Source organism: Artibeus jamaicensis, unplaced genomic scaffold, assembly GCF_021234435.1.
Source record: "Artibeus jamaicensis isolate MK-2021 breed Jamaican fruit bat unplaced genomic scaffold, CSHL_Jam_final scaffold_461, whole genome shotgun sequence".
NCBI classification, from domain to species: domain Eukaryota; kingdom Metazoa; phylum Chordata; class Mammalia; order Chiroptera; family Phyllostomidae; genus Artibeus; species Artibeus jamaicensis.
This window is the reverse complement of record NW_026522045.1, coordinates 15,042,768-15,067,671: the sequence shown is the minus strand read 5'-3', so window position 1 is coordinate 15,067,671 and position 24,904 is coordinate 15,042,768. Positions and strand designations below refer to the sequence as shown.

The 24,904-nt window shown below is 38.4% G+C and overlaps 1 pseudogene; it reads left to right on the top strand.

Annotated features, from left to right (window-relative positions):
• Positions 1 to 6,961: 6,961 nt before the first annotated feature.
• Positions 6,962 to 15,406, top strand: LOC119034703 (importin subunit alpha-1-like; annotated as a pseudogene).
• The last annotated feature ends 9,498 nt before the right edge of the window (positions 15,407 to 24,904 follow it).

Sequence of the window (24,904 nt, the reverse complement as noted above, 5' to 3'; positions counted from 1 at the left end):
TAACAGAGCTACTATGACTTTAGTGATACTTTATAAGTTAACATCCTATTAAACACCTTATATAGATGTGTTTGAAAAAACAATAAATGTATATGCAAGATAAAGGTATATGGTATAACACTATGCTTATTTCATATAAGGATCTGAGGACCCCTTGTAATAATTTTGCTGGCTCCTGGAAATTTAAGTCCCACAGGTTATGACTTATTGAACAGAGGAATGAATTCACAGAAATTAGAAAGGCAGTATATTAGTTTTTGTGGCAGTTGTAACAAATTATCACAAATTGGATGCCTTCAAACAATAGGAATTTATCACCTTACAGTTTTGGACAGCAGAAGTCCAAAATTAATTTGTTAATAGGGTTGCTCTCTCTACAGGTTTTAAGGGAGGATTCATTTCTTGCCTCTGCCAGCTTGTGGTGACTCCAGAAGTTTTGTGCCTTGTGACCAATAAAGTAACTTCTGCCTCTGTGGATTGCCTATTATGGACATTTCATATAAATGCAATCATACGATCTGTGGTCTTTTGTGAGTGGCTTCTTTTATTTAGCATATTTTCAAGGTCAGTCCATGTTACAGCATGTATTAGTAATTTATGTCTTTTCATGGCCAAATCTCTACTTCAGCAGTCACACTGCCTCATCTTCTGTCTCAAAACTCCCTTGTCTTCATCTTATCAAGATAAGGGTGATTGATTGCCTTTAGGGCCCACCCAGCTAATGCAGAATAAGTTTTTCTCAAGATCCTTAGCTTAATCATATCTTCTGCTATATAATATTAATATCTACTGGTCATATAAGGTAATATTCACAGGTTTGTGGGATTAGAACAAAGACATATATTTTGGGGAGACATATCTTTATGGTCTTCCTTTTGGCCCTCCAAAATTCACATCCATCTTAGAGGTTAAGAACTGAACACTGGAGGAATATCTATAGTCAGGAGTTGGAAGGAAAGAACAGCCACCAAACAGGGGAGAGGAGGAGCAGTGGGAAAGGAAGGAAGTGTTTCAAGGTAGAATGCTTTTATTTAACTGCCTGCCAAAAATGATCAGACTTCGGATGATGTCTCACTTTTGCTTTGTGTGAACACAGTTAACATTAGACATTCGTGCTTTCAATCAAATAGAATGCCATTTAGTATACTGTTACTGTATCATTGATAAAGTAATCCTCTGATCACTTAAACTCGTTCACTAAATTTAACAAATTTTCCAATTAAGATCCACATTACCTCATAATTTAATGAAAATGCATGCTGGTTAATATATGATATATATATATATATATATATATATATATATATATATATATATATTTTACTTTCCATCAAAATATATATTGTGAGCACACAACACAATATACAGATGATGTATTATAGAATTGCACACCTGAAAACTAAATAAGTTTATTAACCAATGTCACTCCAGTAAATTTTATCTATCTATCTATCTATCTATCATCTATCTATCTATTTTTATACACATGAGGTCTGTCTGGAAAAAGCACAGTCATTGTTAATATAATGAGAATGGTTTGCATGACATTGCTGTAACCTGGCAGCCAAGGAGAGTGGACTGGAATGTGCATGAGAAAACAATGATGACTTCACTGTACTAGTCAGTAGGGGCAGTACACACCATTGAGCGAGCATGTGTGTGTGTGGCTGTCACCTTCAGAATGACTGAGTGAATAGAGGAACGAATGTGCATCAAATTTTGCATTAAACTTGAACATTCTTCTGCAGAAACTATTCCAATGCTTCAGAAGGCTGCAACTATGGGTGATTGGCAACTTTATCAGACAATGAGTCTGCTCACAAATCACATCTCATGCAGAGTTTTTTGGTGAAACATCAAATCACCCAGGTAACTCAGCCCCCCTATAGCCCAGATTTGGTGCCCTGTGACTTCTGGCTTTCCCCAAAATGAAAATCATCTTTGAAAAGGAAGAGATTTCAGACAATTTATGAGATTCAGGAAAATACAATGGAGCTTCTGATGGCAACTGGGAGAACTGTCTGAGGTCCCAAGGAGACTTTTTTAAAGGGGACTGAGGCATCATTGTCCTATGTACAAGGCTTCTTGTATCTTGTGTCTTCCTCAATAAATGTCTCTATTTTTCATATTACATGGCTTGATACCTTCTGGCCAGACTACGCACATACACATACACACACAAGTGAACTAAAGGGGAGAATTTATTTAAGAAAATGGAATAATTGAATTTCAGATATCAACAGAGCATTAAGCAATACAGACATTTAATATGGTTTCTCTTTTAAAAAATCAAAATGGATAACTATCAACATGTTATCTAGATATTGCACAACAAAGTGCTGAGAAACAACTTAAATTTATGACACACTGCATTTTTGTTTTCTTTAAGATATAACTTATATACGATAAAAATTTACCCTTTAAATTGTTATTTCAATGGTTTTTAGTATATTTGTGGAGTTGTACAGTCATTATCATTATCTAATGTTAGAAAATTTTCAGCACCCCAAAACAAATCATGTTCTACTATCAGTCACTTCATATTCTCCCTCTCCCGTCAGCCTCTTATAACTACTGAGGAACCTTCGGTCTCTATGAATTTACTCATTCTGGACATTTCATATAAGTGGAATCATACAATCTGTGGTCTTTTGTGAACAGCTTCTTTTATTTAGTGTATTTTCAAAGTCAATATTTTAGTAATTTATTCCTATTCATAGCCAAATAATATTTATTGCATGGATATACATTCATCAGTAGTTAATAAAAATTTGGGTTGTTTTCACCATTGATTATTATCAATAATGTTGTTATGAGTATTTGTGAACAAATATTTTAGTGGATATAATTCCCAGTTTTCTTGAATATATCATAGGAGTTGAATTGTTGGGTTATATTGTATCTATGTTTAATATTGTGAGAAGCTGTCAAACTTTTCCAAAGCTGCTGCACCATCTTACATTCCCACCACCAATGTATGAAAGATCTGATTTTTTCACATCTTCACCAACATCTGTTATTATATCTTTTTAATTATAGGCATCCTGGTGGGTGTGAAACAAATATTGAGCAGATAGTACAGACAGTTCCTATTCACCCCTCATGCAAATATTCAACTACCTCTTTTATTAAAATCTTGCATCAGCCCTAACTTGTGTGCATCAGTTGGCAGTCTCCTGCAAGGCGTAAGGTTGCTGGTTCAATTCCTGGTCAAGGCACATGCATGGGTTTTAGGTTCAATCCCTGGTCAGGGCACATATGAGATGCTACCTCGATTGATGTTTTTCTCCCTCTCTTTCTGCCCCCCTTCCTCTCTATATAAATAAAAAATATATATTTTAAATTTCACATCAGTGTGGTACATTTGTTACAATTAATTAGTCAATATTGAACATAATTATTAACTAAAGTTCATAGTCTACATGGAGATTCACTTTTTGTGTTGTAGAGTTCTATATGTTTTGAGTAATGTATATTATGTATTCACAATTACAGTATTAAACAGGATAGTTTCACTACCCTAAAACTCCCCTGAGCTTTTCCTATTTATTGCATTCTCCCATTGAACACCTGGCAACCACAAATTTTTTACCATCTCTATATTTTTTTACTTTTCCATAATGCCATTTGAATTGGAAACATAGGTATGTAGTTTTTACAGATTGCCTTCTTTCCCTTAGTAATATGGATTTAAGTTTTCTGCATGTATTTTCATGGTTTGATAGCTCCTTTTCTAAGTGAATCCTTTTTTTATATTTTCCTTCAACAAATATTTATTGAGCTTCTATATTAGTGTTATTGTAGTTTTGATTTGAATTTATTTCCCTAATGACTAACCAATGTGGAGCACCTTACCACATGCTTATTGTCCATTTACATATCTTCTTTGGAGAATTTTCTATTCAGATCTCTTGTCCTTGTTAAAATTGGGTCATTTACCTTTTTATTATTGAGTTGTAAGAGTTCTTTATATATTCTAGATGCAATGTTCTTGTAGGATATGTGATGGAGTGCATTTGCACTTTCATGATGGTTTGAGAACTGCATTTTTGTGGTGCCTTTCCCTGGAGCACCGAGGTACTTTGCTATATGAGGTTCATGAGTAAGTATGAGACTGTTCTTTTAAAACAAATATGCCAGCATTTACATATTCAAAAGGGGTGTTTCCCACACTCAATTTATTTTCTTGGTAGGATAAATTGCTCAACTCCAAGTATAATACTACCATTGTCTACATGGTTTATTAGAAACACAAGAAATCACATTATTCTAGCATAGTGTTTCTCAAACTTCCATGTGCTTCAGAATTACATAGAGCACACTTATGTTTATTTTATTATTTTGTGATTTTTTTTTTAGAGAGAGAGAAGAAGGAAGAGAAGAAGGGAGAAAGAGAAACATTGATTGGTTGCCTCCTTTCAGTTATGGGACAATGCTCCAACCAACTGAGCCATACTGGCCAAGACACATGGAGGACTTTTTAAAATGTAGATTGGTGGGCTCCAACCTCAAAGGTTCTGCTTTAGTAGATCTGAAGTAGAGGCAGGTGATGTGAATTTCTAACAAGTCTCCAGGTGAGATTGATGCTGCTGGTACGTGAGCTATACTTTGAGAACCACTGTTACAGAGCTGCATTTCCCAAGTGTCTATAAGGATATTAATAGATGCTACATGGTGGGAAAATTGATTTTATTATCATATAACTGTGAAAGGTTAGGTTAAGCACACTTATTTACTGCAAGACTTCTTTGAGGTTTTAATCTGTAAAAGTGCATTTCCAACCTCCAAGGTTGGAAACATTGTATATATTGTATGATATTTTTAAACTTTTTGACCATGGATGCTTTTTCAAGACCACTGTATCTTGTAAAACTGCACGTGTTTAAAGTCTGCAATTAAATACGTTGTGATATATGTATACATCCATGAAACCATCTCCATCACCAAGGTAATTAGCATATCCATCACTCCCCCAAATTTCCTACTACCCCTTCTCAATTCTACCCTCCTATTATCGCCATCTCCTGCTTTCATTCCCAGGCAACCATCGATCTGAGTTCTGTCATTAGTTTGCACTTTCTAGTATTTTACATGATTAGAATAATATATTATCTTTTTTGTTTTGCTTCTTTCCCTCAGAATAATTATTTTGAGATTTTTCTATGTCATCAGATGTATAAGTAAATTTCTTTTCATCTTGGAGTAATAGTTCACTTTATGTATATACCATAGTATGTTTATCCATTCACTGGTTGATAGAACTTCAGGTTATTTCCAGGTTTTGACTATTAATAATAAAAGCTACTATTAACATCAATGTGCAAATCTTTATAAAGACATAACCTTTTCTTTTTTTTTTTTGTGGGGGCAGGGGTGGTAAGTAGTAGTGGAAAAGCTCAATTGTATGGTTGGTATAACTAGCTTTTTAAGGCCTTTAACTTTTTAAGGAAAATGACAAACTGGTATGTAAAGTGGTTATAGCATTTTTCTTTCTCACCAGCAGCGTATGAGAATTCTAATTGCTCCACATTCTCACTGATACTTGTCATGGTCATACACTCTTTTTTACTTTAGCTATTTTAATGATATTGATATATCGTTGTGCATTTCTCTGATAACTAATGATGTTTAGCATATTCACATGGGATTACTTGCCATCTATATATTGTCTTTGGTGAAATACCTGTTCAAATCTCTTGCATATTTTTCATTGGCATTTTTTCAATTATTGAATTTTGAGAGTTTTTAAGTACATGTGGGTAAAAGTCCTTTGTTACACTTGTGACACTTTTTAAAAATAACATTTGATAGGATTAATATTGCTTGGAGCAAGTTTAAATGCATATGAATCATTTTTCATCTGTGTCACTTTAAAAAAGTATATTCTAATTCAGTAGGTCTGCAGTGGAGTCTGATATTCTTCATTCCTAAAAAGCCCTCAGGTGATGCCAATTACACTGGTCCATGGACCACACTCAAAGTAGCAAGGCTTTATTTAGCTAGCGTGCACTTAAGAGATGCTGATGTAGAAAGGTTTTGCCTAGTTTGACCACCCATCTTCCTTATTCATGAGTGTTGGCTTTAGAATTACTTGCCCATTTTAAAAAAGGAAATCTGCTGTCAAAGGATAAAGTATTTTCACTGTTGAGTATGGTGGACATTACTGGAACCCTATTCAATGCATACTGCCCCTCCTTCCTTGTTAACAGAAAGCTGAGTTTGCTCTATTATCTGCACTTTAGTGAGTGACCATGTCAGTTGCCAGTGTAGTCAATCCTGATTACTCTAAACAAACTATAGTAATCTCTTTCCCTTGCCAGTGTTTAAAGTATGCACATGTAACTCACTTTTAATCAATGAGCTGTTAGGGGATGTTTTGCTGTAGGCCTTCTGAAAATAGTATTCTTACTTTTTAAAAGATATGCATAGGAAGATATGTTCTCTTCTTCCATTGGTCATGGTTATGTCTAGATGTTATGGCTGGAACTATGCATTCATCTTGGGATTGTGAGAAGAATAAGTTTGAAGACAAAATTGACACTTCTGAGAATGGCAGAGCAGAAAGAAAGAATAAAGCTGTCCTAGAATTTTTCTTTGAGACATTGAAAACAAAACCCTGGAGCCACCTGACCTTGGGACTTCTTTTTATTATGTGAATTAAGGCATTATAGTTTACACCATTTGAAGTAGGATTTTCTGTTCTGTACAGCAGAAAGCATACTTACAAAGAGATTTCAGGACACATATCAGTGAACATTCAGTTCCTGGTTATTTAAACTCAAGGAGCTTTGCTGTGGACCGCTCTGTCTGGTTTCAGGAATTGTAACCCTACCCCCCTGCCCCGTGGCTAAGGATGAGCCAGTAACCTCTGGAATTCGAGCCACAGGAGATAAGGCTTGTCTCTGGTAGCAAATGCTGCCTCAGTTTCCTCCCTGACCCCAAACATGGTCGAAAGTCCATGATGGGTAAGTCTCCTTATAGCGGGGAGCAACCTAAGCCAGACTCGACCACTTGGGAGGCCATCATAGAAGGGGGGGCTGAAACAAAGAGCAAGCAATAGACCCATGCCCCCTGGCTATGTGAGATAGCCTGAGTCCCCATGTCCTCTGGGAGAAGCCCTTCCTGGCTCTAATCCACTTAAGCCTGAATACCTGTTGGAGGTGCAGCTCCTTGCCTTGATAGAGCATGTCCCGGGGAAAAATTTAACATCACAAAGAATTCCTGAAAAACCTGTGAAATCTGCTAAGAGTGCTTTCATTCATATGATAAAAGTCCAAGCAGGAAATGAGTATGTCTCCCAAAATTTCTGCAAAACTCCCTTCCTGACAGACACTGACTCAGACAAAGCCCTCAGATTTCTTTGAAATGTTATTTACCGTTTGATCCTTGCCGCCCTGTATTCCTATGTGTTACAACCCAATAAAAGCCTCTGGAGGAAGGGGCCCGAGGCCTTTTTCCCCAGAAAAACTGGCCACTGCTCAAGGCCTTTTTCCTAGGAGAACCTGGCCACCTCTCCTCCCCAAGCAGATCATGTCATGTCATGTTTACTTTCATCGTGGTGGACCAGGGGACTTTTGAGAAAAGTTGCCCCACAGAGCTTAGCTTGGTGCTGTGTGCATTGCAGAAAATGATTTTATATACCTCTCTTCATTTATGTGTCATCAGTGGGCCACATTTCTGGTTTCTGATTAATATAACTGTACTTCATCTGTGAATGCTGACTGTTTGCTCCCCTTTGCCTTTTGGATTTAGCTTCAACTTCCAGCTTCCACTGACCGCCTGACTTCCTCTGCTCTCACAGTTTCTTAAGAAGCTCCACTTTCACCCCCCAGCTAATCCCAGGCCAGTAATTCTCAGCACCTTCTCTGATAACTGGCTTCACTTTATTTCCTGTTTCAGATCCCGATATCTCTTTTTATGCAGATGCCCAAGTTAAAAATTACCCTAGCTTATTCATTCTTCTCATCCTGACATCCAGTCAGTCATCAAACACTTACAGTACTTATTTTAATTTTCAAGTATTTCTTTAGTTCTCTCCATCCTCACTGTTATCATCCTAGTTCAAATAACCATCATCTCTCCTGAGTTACATAAACTTCTTCCCTGCTATTGTTCCTGTCCCCAGTTTTAGCATTTCTAATGCAGCCCATATTTTGCAGTGAGAGGAAATTTTCTGAAATGCTCACCATGTTACTTCTGAGACAAGATAGTAAGAAGCTAGGGAAATTCTTTGGCAAGTGGAATAAGAAAACTGTGACAGATAGCTGAACACAATGGGGAAGCAATTTATAGCCGGGTGCAGATAGTCACTAGAGGGAAAACAAAGACCTTGCCCCCAGGGTAACCTCTCCTCCCCTGGCCTTTCCTCCCTGGAGATAATGTCTAGACCTCAGTTATTATTCAGCTTCAGGCCCAGAAAAGCAGCAAGACCAGGTGGGGAAAGCCAGAACCCACTGCTATCATTAAAGAGCCCCTGCCTTCACTGACCAATTAGTGGAGACCATGACCCTGAAAGGGCACTGATGAATATTCTACTGAAATGCTTTCCTGAGACTTCCCCTAAGATTCTCCCCTGCAAGAGAGAGATAAAAGCCTCAAGACAAAGGACCAAGCATGCATGTGCTCTCCCTTTGGAGAGCAGCCCTCACCATTCACTTTCCCTTCTTCTTTCCTCTGCTTCTTTTTTCACAGGTACGTGTCTCCTAAACTCAGGTGCACAGGTGGCAAACACAAGGCCTGCAGGCCAAATCCAGCCCTCCACCTTGTTTTAGCCGGACCAGCACCTATTTCTACCTGATGGCAGCACCAAGCTCCTTGCCCCTAGTTAAGGAGTAGTTACATTTATGCAGTCCTAAAATTACATTCACCCCTTTGAAGGCAACCATGAGTCTGATGTGGCCTGTGGTGAAAATGACACCCCTGCTCTAAGGTCATGGGCAGCTGGCAGCTTATCCCAGGATAATCCCCTGAGCCTGTCACAAGGCCCCCTTTTCTCTGACTTCCAGTGAGCTAAGGAAGCCCAGCCTAGGCGGTTCTGTTGCTTCTACTATGCTGAGCCCTTTCTTGTTTCACTGTTCCCAGCTTTAATAAACACATCCTCCTAGTCACCTGGATTTCTGTTGTGGAATCTTTCTTGCATGACATCAAGAATGCATACACTATAGCTGGCCCTAGGTAGATCCACTCAGGGCCAGGCCCCTCTTCTGTAACACTTCTAGACTCAAAACCCTTGTCCCACTCCCCCATTATCAAAAGGAGAAAGGCTTTAAGTTGGGGCACAGTGCCTCCATGATCTGGTTTCCTCTTACTTCTCCAGCCACATGCATCATCATTCCTGACTTAAATTTCATTATCCAGCTACCACCATGCTTTGCAGTTACTTGGGACACACCATACCATTTTTCACTTCCATCCCTTTGCTCACAGTCTTCTCTGTCTAAAATGCCCCTTCTATTTCTATACTATTTTGGTACTTGTTCGTTGGGCCTCAGTTCAGGAATCACCTCCTGAAAGGTTTATTTGAGCCCACTCAACTAGGTTTCCCTTCCTGATGTTCTTTTGTAGCTCCCTGTATTTTGTCATTGCCCTTTACATGTTACATTATAAATATGGTCTATTTATATGACCATATTTCCCCACCCCAATCCTCATTACAGTTTGGATTCTTTGAGTGCATGGGTTTGTATTTGATTTATTGCTTCATTCACAGCACCTAGTTTCAATAAGTTTTATTAGTCTCATCAGCTGAGAATAGGGCTTTTGGCCTCCTACCTCCCTGATCTCCACTGTAATGGTATTGGACCTTTTGCTTGGAATTCGAAATTATTGAGGATTTCTACCACTTACTCAGAAACAATAGATGAAGTGTTAAGCACAAAAGGAATCTAGAACTTTGGGGCCAAAACTGAGTCATACAGAACAAGCTGGCTGCTCTCACCAGTAGGTTGGCAGAAGAAAGAAAGGCTGTTTAGCCTGTATTCAAAATTCACACATATATCAGTCAAGTAGCACTTCCTCTACTATTGAGCCTTCACTTGGAAGTGTTCATATGGTTTCCTTCCTAATTATCATTCTTCCTAAAAATGGGACTTTTAATTGACTTCCAAGGCTCTGAACCCAAAGAAAAATCTGAGGTAGCATGATTTCTCCATTCATTGCACAGTGGAATCATGAGACCCTCTTTATCCTCTGTAACTCTTTCAATAGCTCCACTATTTAAAAACTCACAACCACTAAGTTGCATGGTAGGAAAGTCCTTGTATATGCATTCCTGTACAACTAAGAGTAGTAAATCCTCACATCCAAGTGGGTGCTGTGATATGTTCCCAGGCATCTTACAACTTAATCAGTACATTCCTGGTCCTACACAGCTGTTGAAAAAAACCACACTCACTCCAGTACAAACAAATATTAACAAAACACACCAGAACCTTAGGGATCTGACAACTGATAGCAGCCTTATCAAAGACCTCATGCCATTCACCTCTCACTGCTACTCTTTCCCTTTTCCCTCAACTTCTTGTCCTTGGAAACTTATTTTGTATTTCCTTTACCTTACTTCCAAATTTCTGTTTCCTGTTTTATTTCTTTAACTTCATCTCAGGACATGTTTTTATTGATTTTAAAGAGAGGGAGAGAGAAAGAGAGATTTATGAGAAAGAACATCAATCGATTGCCTCTTGTATGAGCCCTGACTGGGGATTGAACTCGTAACCTCTTGGTGTATGGGACAATGCTCCAAACAACTGAGCAACCCTGCCAGGGCTGTTTGTTATTTTTAAATCAGCATTGCTGTTCCTAGAATCCTAGATAAGTATACCACCTTTCAGAATGTGAAGTGTTGTCTATTTAGGGTCTCTGAATCAGAAATAATTTATCCACAAAATGTATTGAGCACCTACTATGTGCTGGACTCTGTTCCAGGTCCTGCAGATACAACAGTGATCAAATCAGGCAAAATTTCTGCCTCATGAATCTATATTGTAGTTGGGGGGGTGCTGATGCAGACTCTAGCCAGCAGTGTCTGTAGCATTGTGGATAAGACAAGACAAATTCACACAGAGTACCAAAGTCTTGTGGAGAAAAAGGGATGGGATGGCCACTCTCTCAAGGGGAGAGTGCCTCCACCCTTGCCTTGACAGGCTTTTATTGGCTTCCCAATAGCATACATCAAAGAAGGTTCTCATTCATTATGCTTTACAGGATGCCATGGGCTTGGCATCCTGTGTGCCAACATGCACCTATCGACTTTCCAATAGGGCTGGGCTACATTTTCCATTCCACACGGATAAGTTCCCTATAATTCAGAAGAGTGTGACTGAAAGGGTGCTATCCTATTTAGGTAGGAGAGTCAAAAGATTGCATTGAAAGATTTGAAAGAAGCAAGGGAATGAGTCACGTGGAAGTCTGTGGGAAGAGTATTACAACTAGAGAGAAGAACTAATAGAGAGGCTCTGAGTTAGGAAAATGCTAAGTGTGTTTCAGAAATAAGGCCAGTATGGCTGGCCTGAAGTGAGCAAGGGGGTTAGTGGTTGGAGATGAATTCATACAGTATGCAGAATCACATCTAGTAGGGTCTTATGGGTGAATCATTGTAACAACTTTGGACTTTACTCTGAGAAATTCATCTTTTGAGTAAACAAACTATGGTATCTGACTTACATTTAACAGTATCGCTCTGGCTGTTGTGTTGAGAATAGGCTTTTTGGGAAGGCGAGCAAATGTGGAAGCAGAGAGACCAGTTAGAAGACTATTGTAGTAACCCAGATATAAAATTATAATAGTTTGGACCACAACAGTGGCAGTAGAGATTGTGAGAAATGGTTGCATTCTAGATATGTTTTGATGGTGTTTTTGACAGGACTTGTAGGTGAATAACATGTGAATAATGGAGAAAGGAAAGAAATAAGGATGGCAGGTTTTTAGCTTTGATAACTGGAAAGACAGAGTTGCTCTTTACTAACATAAGGAAAAAATGTAGGAAGAACAGCTTTGAGGGCCAATATGAGGAATTAATTTCAGGTCTGTTAAGGATGTAAAGATTGTTAGATATTGAAATAAAGATGGTGGGTAATCAGTTGGATATGTGAGTCTGGAGTTGAGGGGAGATGTCTGATTATATTTGGAAATATTCAGCATACAAATAATATTTAAAGAATGGATGAGATTACCAAAGACGCCTCAGGGTTCAATATATAAAGAAGAGACTAAAACCAAGTTCTGATCTGGAAAGTACTCTAGAAGTTGAGTCAATAAGAGGAATCAGCAAAAGAGATAATGAAAAAGTCAATGAAAAGGAAAGGTGTGAGGTTCTGGAAGTCATGCAGGAAGGAGTGATCGACTATAACAATTACTACTAACAAGGCATATAAGGTTGGTACTGAACATTGGGTTTATCAATGGGGAAATCATTGATTATCTTGAAAATAATAGTTTTTGTGAAACAGTAGTGGCAAAAATCTGACTGCAATGGGCTCAACATAGTTGTGAGGATGGATTTTTTTTTGAGCAGTTTTGCTATAAAAAAAAATAGAAACAAGGACAGGAGTTGCTAGAGGGAGATGTGTAATAAAGAATTTTTCAGATGGGAAAATAAAGAAATTTTAAATTTTTGATGGCAATGATTCAGTAGAAATTAGAAAAATGGATGATGCAGGAGAGAGATGGATGAATTGCTGGGGTGATGTCCTGGAGTTTTGAGTAGGCATGAAATCTAGTGGTAAAGTGGAAGTGTTGGCATTAGACAGGAACATGGAAAAACAGGCACAGTTCCACAGCATGTAGTTTGGGATTATGGAAGTTATTTTCTGTTTTCCATTTTCTTTCAGATGAGAGTATGATGGGAGAAAGAAATGTTGAAGGTCTGAAGAGAGTACAAATGTGAAATAGTAATTTATGAGAACAGAATGAATGGCCTAGGAAAATGTGTGATTCTTGACCAGCATTAAGGATCTATTTAAAGTGGGTGGTTGTGTTTTTTCCTTCTCTGCATTCAGCTGTAGGGCTACAGGTGTGGAAATAGGCAGAAAGTTGTATTTAACTAGAGTTGGGGCTTTGCCAAGTGTATAAGATGAAACAAGGAGTAAGCTAGTTGAGCTTGAATGTCCAGCAGCAAAAATTAATGACTGGCCACTGTAATGGATAGTTCGGGTAGGGAGACCATGAGGATTTTGATGGAGTCTGAGGCTTGAAAACTATATCTGACTTGGGGTACACAACAAACTTGCTAGAACACAAAACACTTGTTATTTGAGACCCATGCTATTAATAAAAGTCATATTATTGCAGACCAATGGATCAAATCCCACAGTGACAGTTATGACTATAACAATACTTATTTGAAAATATACTTTCTGGCAAGTACATTAAAAAAATTCAGTCACATCGCTAAAGTAGTCTTACCTCATTTATATATTACCTTTTCTCTGAAGGGCTTTAGTTACTGAACACGAATCTATCAAATAGTAAACATGCCTCAGAGGCCATAACTCCTAGAAAAATCAAGGTTTGAGTAAAAGCAGATGAAAGACTGGAGATAATAGGAGAATGGATGAAGAGAAAGGTGGAATAGAAAGGGAGCAGTAGCCCTCAGGATAAAAATACCATTGATAATCAAACAAGTAAAGAAATAATACATTAAAAAAACTAAGAAGATAAACAAGAATCATAAAGGGAGTGGTGCAGAGAGAAACATAAAAGATGCTGCAAATATACTATCTTGTAGTGGTCATTTTCAGAGCAACCAAAACACAGCTTGTTCACACCACACTGTATCCTGTGAAAGCCTGAGCCAAATGTGCAGCTATCTCCCTTTGTCTCATAACTCTGTGCACCAATAAGAATGTTAATTCTCCAGCTTCCCATGTTCATAGATCCAAGAACAAGGGGAAAGAGTACAAAAATGAAGTGTTGCTGAACAGAAGTTAATGTGGAGCTGAGGAAATTTAGGAAGGATGACCAGATGCTGAAAATGAGAAATGTCAGTTTGTATCCTGATGATGCTACTTGTTCACTGCAGGGGTGGAGGAGAACCTGCAACACCCAGGGCTCTGCAAATTGGTCTGTTGAGGACACTGTCAAAGGCATAGATACAAACAATTTGGAAAGCCAGGTCCAAGCTACTTCAGACCCTGAGGAAACTGCTTTCTAGGGAAAAACAGCCACCCATAAACAACATAATCTGGGCTGGTTTGATTCCAAATTTTGTGTCCTTTTTGGGCAAACTTGATTATAGTCCTGTTCAGTTTGAATCTGCCTAGGCCCTCACTAACATTGCTTCTGGGACATCAGAACAGACTAAGGCTGTAGTAGATGCAGGCGCTATCCCAGAATTCATTTCTCTGTTAGCATCTCCCCATGTTCACATCAGTGGACAAGCCATACTGGCTCTAAGAAATATCACAGGTGATGGTTCAGTTTTCTGAGACTTGGTAATCAGGTATGGTGCAGTTGATCCACTGTTGGCTCTTCTTGTAGTTCCTGACATGTCATTTTTAGCATGTGGTTACTTATATAATCCTACCTGGACACTTTCAAATCTTTGTCACAATACTGTACCTCCTCTGTTGAGGAGATTCTTCCTATTTTAGTTTGTATTCTGTATTATGATGATCCAGAAACATTAGCAGATAACTGCTGGGCCATTTCCTACTTTACTAAAGGTCCAAATGAATGAATTGAAATGGTTGTGAAAACAGAAGTGGTGCCCTAAGTTGTGAAGCCCCTAGAAGCTACTGAATTGCCAATTGTGATTCTTGCACTAAGAACCATAGGAAAAATTGTCACTTCAACAGATAAACAGATTCAAGTTGCAATCAATGCAGGAGCACTTGCCATCTTTCCTAGACTACTAATGAACTATATAACTAATATCCAGAAAGAAGCGACATGGACAATGTCAAACATCACAGCTGGCTGCCAGAACCAGACACAGCAAGTAGTGAATCATGGATTTGTCCCATTCCTCATTGTTGTTCTCTCTAACACAAACTTTAAGACATAAAAGGAAGCTGTATGAGCTGTGACAAACTGTACAAGTGATGAAACAGTTGAACAGATTGTGTACCTCATTTATTGTGGCTAATAGAGCCATCAGTGAACTTGTTAACTGCAACAGATACCAAAATTATTCTGGTGATTCTGGATGCATTTCAAATATCTTTCAGGCTGCTGAGAAACTAGGTAAAACTGAGAAAGTTAGTACAATGATTAAAGAATGTGGAAGTTAGGACAAATTGAAGCTCTATGAAATCATAAAAATGAGTCTATGTACAAAGCTTCACTTAACTTGATTGAGAAGTAGTTCCCTGTAGAGGAACAGGAAGACCAAAATGTTGTGCCAGAAACTACCTTTGACAGCTATACCTTGCAAGTTCAGGATGGCACTCCTGGGACCTTTAACTTTTAAATTGTATAGCTGAGGCATGAAAAACTGTTTTCTGTGTACTATGTTTGGTGTAAGTTTGTCTTACTGTTTCTCTACTAAGAACTCTTTTAAAATTGATTTTGTTATTTTAGCACTTTTAACAATAAACTTTGCTTGAATAGTTCCAAACTGTACAGACTGTATAAAGCTTCTCCTCTCAGTGGGTTTCTTATTTCTATGTGGAATTTCATATCTTGCAGTGTCCTGTAAATAAGTATGAAATTCCACCATTTTTGTTACTTAAAAAAAAGATATGGCAAGTATACTAAAAAGAATATACCAATATTATTAAAATTCCTCAGTGAAGCTTTTGATAAAATAAAGTTAAATTTACTTATAATTGAGGCACTTAAAAATATTTATTCCATGCTTAGTACTTGCTAAGCATTTTACATATATTCATTTATATTATACTCTTGAGGTCTAAATGGTAGATACCATTATTATCTCCATTTTACAGATGAAGAAAGAGAGGAATAGAAGCTAAATCACTTATGAGTCCCATAAATTGTTTTCCTGATTTCAAAGCCAATGCCCCTTCCATTTTATCAAACTATCTCTCAACTGATTGAGATACTTTATATAAAAGTATGCTTTTTAAAAGTTATTATTCAAATCTATGTTTATTTTAATAATAGTTTATAACCACAGAATACAACAGTATATTTGCAATTGTGTCCATAAAGGAAGTGTTACAGAACAGACCCAGAGGGAATGATATACTATTACTGAATGGATCCACCCTTGTGCTCCGGAGGTTCCCCCCTATACTAGATTCTCCTTGCCCACCACCAGGGAAAGATGTCTCTCAATGCCAGAGATTGGTGAAAAGGAAAGAGATTATTTATTTAAAAGGTTATACAGATTTAGAGTAATGACTTAATGTCTTCATTAAAAAATACTAAAGTCCTTTAGAATACCACAAATGCACAGTCCTTCCTTCTCCCCTTTGACCAGTCTGGGACACTGTATCTCAGGAAAAGAAGTAGTTTAGGCAGCCCCTCAGTTTTGGCATCATCAGTTGTGTTGCTGCTGCAATTTCCAGTTAATCCAAAACCATGTGGCACCTTCTCATGCCCCACCAGCAAGAATCCTTTCACCCCTTTTCTTCTAGGCAAAGTCTCTCCTGCTTACTAAGCCATATGGCAAAAAGGGAGCACCCTAAAGCTGCATGGTCCCAACTTTCACCAAAGCCACGTAGTCCCCTTCCAAAATAGCAAGGTTGCTGCACCGAGTTTAAATACCAGTGCCAATCTTCTTCTGCAGCCCCATTTTTTACTCCTCCCACAATCAGCTACACCTGCCAGCATTCCCGTATTCTTCCAGCTTTACTGGGCTGCCATAGTAAGTCCAGGCAGGTATGGCCCCATGGCATGGAGCCAATTATCTGCAAGCTTTTTCAGGTGCTGTACCCAGAGGGCGTTACCTCCCAGTTACATCCTAGGTTGAAGTCACTCCCATCCCCTGGCTGAAGGCATGGCCACAGCTATTTAACATATCTATGAACCCAGAGAGGTGTCATAGATCAGTTAAAGGTTATAGATATGTTAAATGACCATTCTAGAGGTTATCTACAAAACTGTTCTTATTAGGAACAACTCTCAATGTCCCTGAAGCTCAGCTTGTGCGGGTGAGGACATCATATATATAATATTTCCTAGACATCCTGAGTTCTGTACCCCATTACAAATCCCCATTTGGGGCCCTCCTTGGCTGCATCCTGTTACAAAAGGATGCTTTCTGAAAGCCACACAACATTGTAAAAAGTTGATGGGAAATCCAAATACAAGGGAAATGCATTTCATTGACCATCAAGCTCAATAATGTCTTACTTATATTTGTGTACATTATTCTTTGCCGCATTCATTTCATCTATATGAAGACTTCAATTTAATTTAATTTTCTATGTGGCCTTTTCCACAGACAATAACACTCCATTGCCTGTCGCACTAGGGTTGGGTAATCTACTATACAGCATGGAGAATCTCTCAGTATCCTCTCTCAAATCAGCACACCACTCATTACCTCCAATTTGCTTTTCCAAATTGTAACAGTTTATTGAAATGGTAAAAAAGTCAGCCACTTGATTATATTTGTCACTACATGAGGCCACATAAATAATATTTTAAAATAAAAATGAAGTTAAGGGGAAAAAGGGGGAGGGATTTGGAGGAACAAATAGGAAGGACAAGGGATGAGAACTAAGGGGGGTGGAAATGGGAGGGAGGTGGAGAGCAAGGGGCGGGGGAGGCTGGGATGGGAAAAATAGACAAAAAACTGTACTTGAAAAATAACTAAATAAAATTAAAAAAATAAAAATAAAATAAAATAAAAATGAATGGTATGTAGAACATTATTAAAAATGTAAATCATTGATTTTTTAAAGCATGTTAGATGAGAGCTAATTTCAAAAATCTATACAAGAGTAACATTGTTTTAAATGCAGTAAGTCTACTTTTCACAAATTTTGGCCAAACTATTGCTCTTCTCCTTTTAGAAGAGGAATTGGGTCTTAAAGATATAGGAGACAAATAAATTGTAAAGATTTTCATTTTTCTATCTTTTACTGAAAATTATTTAAAGCTTTACAGATTAAACAGAATTAGTATTTCCCTGGTCAGACTGCTACAAATTAGGTCATCCTGATATAAGTCTTAACAATATGAATCATAGCATAACTGTATTTTGTCTGAGACAAGTAAAAAAAGAAAAGATAATAAAATGTCTTCCAGATCTATTACTTTAGCCCTCTGTAGCTTATCCACATATCAATTTTAGACAAAGGTAGGTGGATGCCCTTTCTTTGTATTTCTTGGCTGAATTTCACAGAAGAAAGTGGAGAATGACATACAGACTAATGATTTTCCCTGTTATATACTGTGCAAGGGAAAGCACTAGGTCATGGAAGCATTTAAACCAAGCAATAAACTATTTGCTAACAAGTTCAAAAGGTCAAACCAAGCTTCTTCGAAGCAATTTACTGGAAAGAACTTAATGTTCCTAACTTTAGGAATGAAGAAAAATTAACTTTTGTTATTTACAACTCACTAGTTCTGGAGGCTGCAAAGTTGAACATCAAGGTCGGTTTTGTTCTTTGGTCTCTTCTCTGGGTCTGTAGGTGGTCACCATCTCAACTGGGTGTTTGTAAGACCTTTTCTTTGTGTTAGAGTGGAATGGGGAGGGGAGATCAAGCTCTCTAGCATTTCTATTTATCTGGGCACTAATCCCATTAGACCAAGACCCTACCATCTGACCTCATCTAAGCCTAATCACCTCCCAAAGGCAATGCCTACAAATACCATTACAGTGGGGATTTAGGGATTCAACCTATGACTTTTGAGGAAACACAAATATTAAGTTTCTAACACTTTACTAATACGTATGACATGGCTTTCAATACCACTACTCCTGAAGCTATTTTCTACTGAATATTAGGTATGTAAATCAAATGCATTGTCATAGGGGAGATTGTGGGGCCTTGGTTATAGCTTCATTATTTGCTCAGTTAAGATTTCCATTTGGTGTATTAGAATTCTCCAGAGAAACAGAATATACGTGAATGATTGGTATATATATATATATATATATATTTGACAGGGGACCCCCAAAAACAGAAGTTATTTATAAAAAATTGTGCATTTATTGTTACATGTTTAAAATTCAGTCACCTTCAAATTATTCTCCATTTGATGCAACACACATATTGAGTTTTTTTCCACTGCTCAAAACAGTTTTTGAGCTTGTTGATTTTGATGCCTTTTAGTGCTTCTGCCATTTTTCATTTCACTTCTTCCAAATGCAAAACATTTCCCTTTGAGGACTTTTTTGATCCAGGGAAACAAAAGTCTCTTGAGACAAGATTAGGGGAAAGGGAGGATGGGGCATGGGGGTCATACCATATTTTTTCAAAAACTGCTGAACACTCAGCATGGTGTGGGCAGGTGTTCTCATAAATCACCCATTATGAAATAGGCCAACATGCTGAGACTTCAAAAAAATTCACTGAAGCCAAATGCAGCCTCTCATAATGCCAGCTGGTACAATGACACAGATAGAACACTCACCTAGTGGGGGAAGCCTGTATTACAAGGGGCCCACATTCCAGAAGATAATTACAGGGTTTTTTTGTTTTTGTTTTTTCTTGTGTGTATGTGTGTAGATAGGTAAATAGAGAGATTTACTGTGAGAAATTGGCTCAAGTGATCATGGAAGCTAAAAAGTCCCACAATCTGCCATTTGCAAGTTGGAGAGTGAGGAAAGCCAGTGGTGTAAAGCGTAGAGAATAAAGTTTTTATTCATTCTCTAAGAAAGGAGAGGGGCATGGTGTGAAGACATATACCAGCATTGAGGAGTGGGGGCTTTGAGTATTAGATTATAATTACATTGAAAAAGGTAGGGAGTGCTGTGGTATGGCCCTTGGGCAGTTGGGGCAGTGTAACACAAGGTTGTAGTATGTTCCAATGTTATGTTCTGCATGTGGCTATAGAGAGTGGTTACTTCTGTCCTTGCTTTTCAGTAATTTTCAGTCCTGGGGCCAAGATCAGAAGAGCAAAATGGCAGTCATGTTTAACAAGGTCACAGGCCTTCTCAGCAAATGGTGCCACAATAGCAATGGCTCTGGCTTTTACTCTTTTAAGTCTGAAGGCCTGAGAACCAGGAGAGCCAGCAGTATAATTCCTAACTTCAGGGCAGAAGACCCCATCTCAGCTCTTACAGTCAGGGAAAAAAGGAGCAAATTCTTCTTTCCTTTGCCTTTTGTTATATTCAGACTTTCAACTAATAGGATCATGCCTACCCACATTGTGGAAGGCAGGCTGCTTTACTCAGTCTACTAATTCATATGGTAATCTCATTAAAAAACATTCTCACTGACACACCTAGAAACAATGTTTAACCAAATATCTGGGCACTTTGTGACCCCCATCAAGTTGACACATAAAATTAACTATTGCATTTTGTTATTAGAGATAAAGGGAGTAAAAACATTTGTTTACTGGTTATTGATAGCTGGCATAGTATCAACATCCATTGGTCAGTGTTTATGCTGTACAAGTTGTTAAATATTTCGACTACTGCAGTAGACCTCTCTACCTAGTTTTAGGAATTGTATCTCTACCTCTTGTGGCTAAGGGCAAGAGATGACCTCTGGAATGTGAGCCACAGGAGACACAGCTTGTCTCAGGTAGCAAACGCTGCCTCAATTCCTCTCCCTGCCCCCAGAGCTTGGTTGGAAGTCAATGATGGGTAAGACCCCTCACAGCGGGGGGCAGCCTAAGCCAGACTCAATCACCTGGGAGGCCTTTGTGGGAGGACTGAGGGAGGGGGGCTGCAACAGAGAGCAATGGACTCTCGCCCCCCAGCTTTGACATAGCCTGAGTCCCCATGTCCTCTGGGAGAAGCCCTTCCTGGCTCTAATCCCCTTAAGCCTGAATACCTGATGGGGAGAGGTGCAGCTCCTTGCCTGGCTAGAGCGTGCCCTGGGGAAAATTTGGCACCACAAAGACTTGCTGATAAACCTGTGAAATCTGCTCTGCTAAGAGTGCTTTCATTCATATGATAAGGGTCTGAGAGGAAATGAGTATGTCTCCCAAAGCTTCTGCAACTCTCTTCCTGACAGATACTCAGACTGAAACCCTCAGACCTCTTTGAAATGTTATCTACTGTTTGATCCTTGCTGCCCCATATTCCTGTGTATTACAACCCAATAAAAGGCTATGGAAGAGGGCTCTCGAGGCCTTTTTCTCCTCAGAGAAACTGGCTGCTGCTGGCCTTTGTTTCCCCTGAGAAACTGGCCACAGCCCACTCCTCCCCTAAACAGATCTAGCATGTCTTGGCCATATTTATTCATTCACGTGTGTCTATGGCACTGGGGGCACTTGAGAGGAAGTCGCCCCCATAGACTACTACTATTTATCCTTTTTTTTAAGTTGTAGTTTTCCATTACAGTTTATATTCAATATTATTTTGTATTAGTTTCAGGTGTACAGTATGGTGGTTAGACAATCATGCACTTTACAAAGTGTTTCCTGTGATATTTCAAGTACCCACCTGACACTATACACAGTCACTACAATATTATTGACTATATTCCCTATTCTGTACTTTATACCCCCACGACTATTTTGTAACTACCAATTTGTATTTGTAATCCCTTCATGTTTTTACTCAGTCCCCTCACCCTCCAGCAACAGTCTATTTTCTATGAGTCTGTTTCTATTTTGTTTGTTCATTTATCACATTCTTTAGATTTCACCTATAAGTGAAATCATGTAGTATTTGTCTTTCTCTGGCTGTCTTATTTCACTTAGTACAATACCCTCTAAGTCAAAATTTTTTAACCGATGTACCTTGACAGGCATACTGGTATGCTTCAAGAACTTTTAGAACATGTAATACCTGATTCTTTAGTCAGGAGCACTCTCCTATTTTCCCTTAGATTGTCAAATAAAAAATGACAACAGCCAATACAGTAGTAGCCATCCAGTGTGAATGAATCAAAATTATACCTATTTTTTGTCTGGTCAGCAAAAAATATATATATTTTTTGGTGTGCCACAGAATTTTAGTAATTAGTTTATGCATGTCATGGAATGAGAAATGTTGAAAATCACTGCTCTAAGTCCATCCATGCTGTAGCAAAAAGTAAACATTTTTAAAAATAACCAAATAATATTCTGTTGTAGATACATACCACCACTTCTTTATTCACTCATCTATTGATGGGCACTTGGGTTGCTTCCAGATTTTGGCTATTATAAATAAAGCTGAACCTAGGGGTGAATTAGTGCTTTGGATATCTTCATATATATTCCCAGAAGTGGAATCTCTGGGTCATAAGGTAGTTCCATTTTTAGTTTTTGGAGACCCCTTCCAAACTGTTTTCCATAGTGGCTGCACCAATCTGAATTGCCACCAACAGTGCATAAGGGTTCCCTTTTCTCCACATCCTTGCCAACGCTTGTTTCTTGCTGGTGTTGTTAATTTATTGATGATAGCCATTCTGACAGGTGCAAGGTGATATCAAATTGTGGTTTTAATCTTCATTTCTCTGATGATTAGTGACATTCAACATCTTTTCTTATGTCTATTGGTCATTTGTATGTTCTCTTTGGAGAAGTGTCTATTCAGATCCTTTGCTTATTTTTAAATTGGATTGTTTGTCTTCCTGATATTAAGTTCTATGAGTTCTTTATAAATTTTGGATATTAACCCCTTATCAGATATATGGTTGGAGAATATGTTTTCTGATTCAGCAGATTGTCTTTTCATTTTATTCATGGTTTCTTCTGCTGTGGAAAAAAATGTTACTTTGATGTGGTCCCATTCATTTATTTTTCTTTTGTTTCCTTTGCCTGAGGAGATACATCACAAGAAACATTATTAAGAGAGATGTCCACAATTTTACTGCCTATGTTTTCTTCTAGGATTTTTATGGTTTCAAGTCTTACATTTAGTCGTTAATCCATTTTGAGTTCATTCTTGTGTATGGTGTAAGTAGGTGGCCTAGTTTTCTTTTGCATTTCAGGTTCTACATATTCTTAATTAAATAAAATATATTCTTTATATTTAAGTATACAAATACATCAAGGCATACAGACAAACACAGATTTAAAAATAATTAACTCCCGTTGTCATTAATCTTTAAGCATTATTATGTTCTGATTTTTATGTAAATCAAACTTAGGAAGAATTAAGTGACCTTGAATATTGAAAGCTAGAGTTAAAATCTCATGTGATTTGAGTAAAACTTTTAAAAAATTATTGAGATGGACTTCCACCAAGATGGAGGCATAGGTGGAAGCATTGTGCCTTCTCACACAACCAAGTTTAAAAATAACAAAGTTTTAGCAACAAAAACGCAGCCAAATCACAGAAAACTAAACTATACAGAAGTCTGACAACAACGAACCCTTCAGCCAAACTGGTAAGAGGGGCAGAGCCAGCAGCAGAGGACGGTCGGGCAGAAAAGATCCACTGGACCAACCCGGGCACGTGACCCAGGCACACCGGCAGCCGTGGGCAGATCCCAGGTATGGAGTAGCAGTGGGCGGACCGACTGAGGGCGCAAGGTGGTGGACTCACTGAGGGCTGACCATGGTCACACATTCAGACACAGATAAACTGGTGAAGGAGCGAACGGTGAGACAGACTGTGCAGGCCCCAGTGGCGGGCAGTGGCAGAGGGGACCACTATTGTCCCTCTCTGACCCCGCCTCCACATACAGCATTAAAAACCAGTGACCTGGGTGCCCCCCCCCCTGTGAACACGTAAGGCTTAGCTCCTCATACTTAATGGGCATGAACAGAACAAAACATGGCTCAAGAACAACTCAGAGCCCTAGAGCTGATCAATCTAAGCGATAAAGAAATAGCCAACTTTCAGATGCACAGTTCAAAACACTGGTGATCAGGATGCTCACAGAACTGATTGATTTTAGTCACAAATTAGAGGAATATATGAAGGCTAAACTAATTGAAATGAATGGAAATGCACAGGAAACCAATAGTAATGGAAAGGAAACTGGGACTCAAATCAAAGGAGTGGACCAGAAAGAGGGAAAAAATGACTGAACAGAAAAGGATGAAGAAACAAGAATTCAAAAAAATGAGGAGAGGCTTAGGAACTTTCAGGACATCTTTACATGTTCCAACATCCAAGTTATAGGGGTACCAAGATTGCTCTATCCAGCAAAGTTTTCATTTAGAATGGAAGGACAGATGAAATGCTTCCCAGATAAGGTCAAATCCAAGGAGTTCATTGTCACCAAGCCCTTATTATATGAAATGTTAAAGGGACTTAAATAAGAAAAAGAAGATAAAAAAGACGAACAGTGAAAGGACAGCAAACTCACAGTTATTAAGAACCACACCTAAAACAAAAGCAAACTAAGAGGACAGCTAGATCAGGAGCAAAACCATAGAAATGAAGAGCACATGGAGGGTTAGCAACAGGGGAGTGGGAGAGAGAGAAGGGAGGAGAAGGTACAGAAAATAAGTAGCATAGATGGTAGGTAGAAAATAGATAGGGGGGAGGGCAAGAATAGTATGGGAAATATAGAATCTAAAGAACTTGAGACATGTGGTCATAAACTAAAGGGGGGAATGGTGGGGGAGGGGGTGTGCAGGGTGGAGGGGAATGAAGGGGGGAATAGAACAACTGTAATGGCATAATCAATAAAATATATTTTAAAAATTATTGAGATGAAATCCACGTGATATTAATCATTTTAGCCCTGGCTGGGTGGTTGACTTGGCTGCCGCATTATCCCATACACCAAAAGGCTTCAGGTTCCATCCCCAGTCAGGGAGCCTGTGGGAGGCAACTGATCAATCCTTGTCTCTCACATTGATGTTTCTCTTTCTCTCTCTCCATCCCTTCTTCTCTCTCTAAAATCAATAAAACATTATCCTCAGGTGAGGATTTTTCTAAAAAAATATTAATCATTTTAAAGTGAACAATTCAGGAGTTCTGGCCAAGATG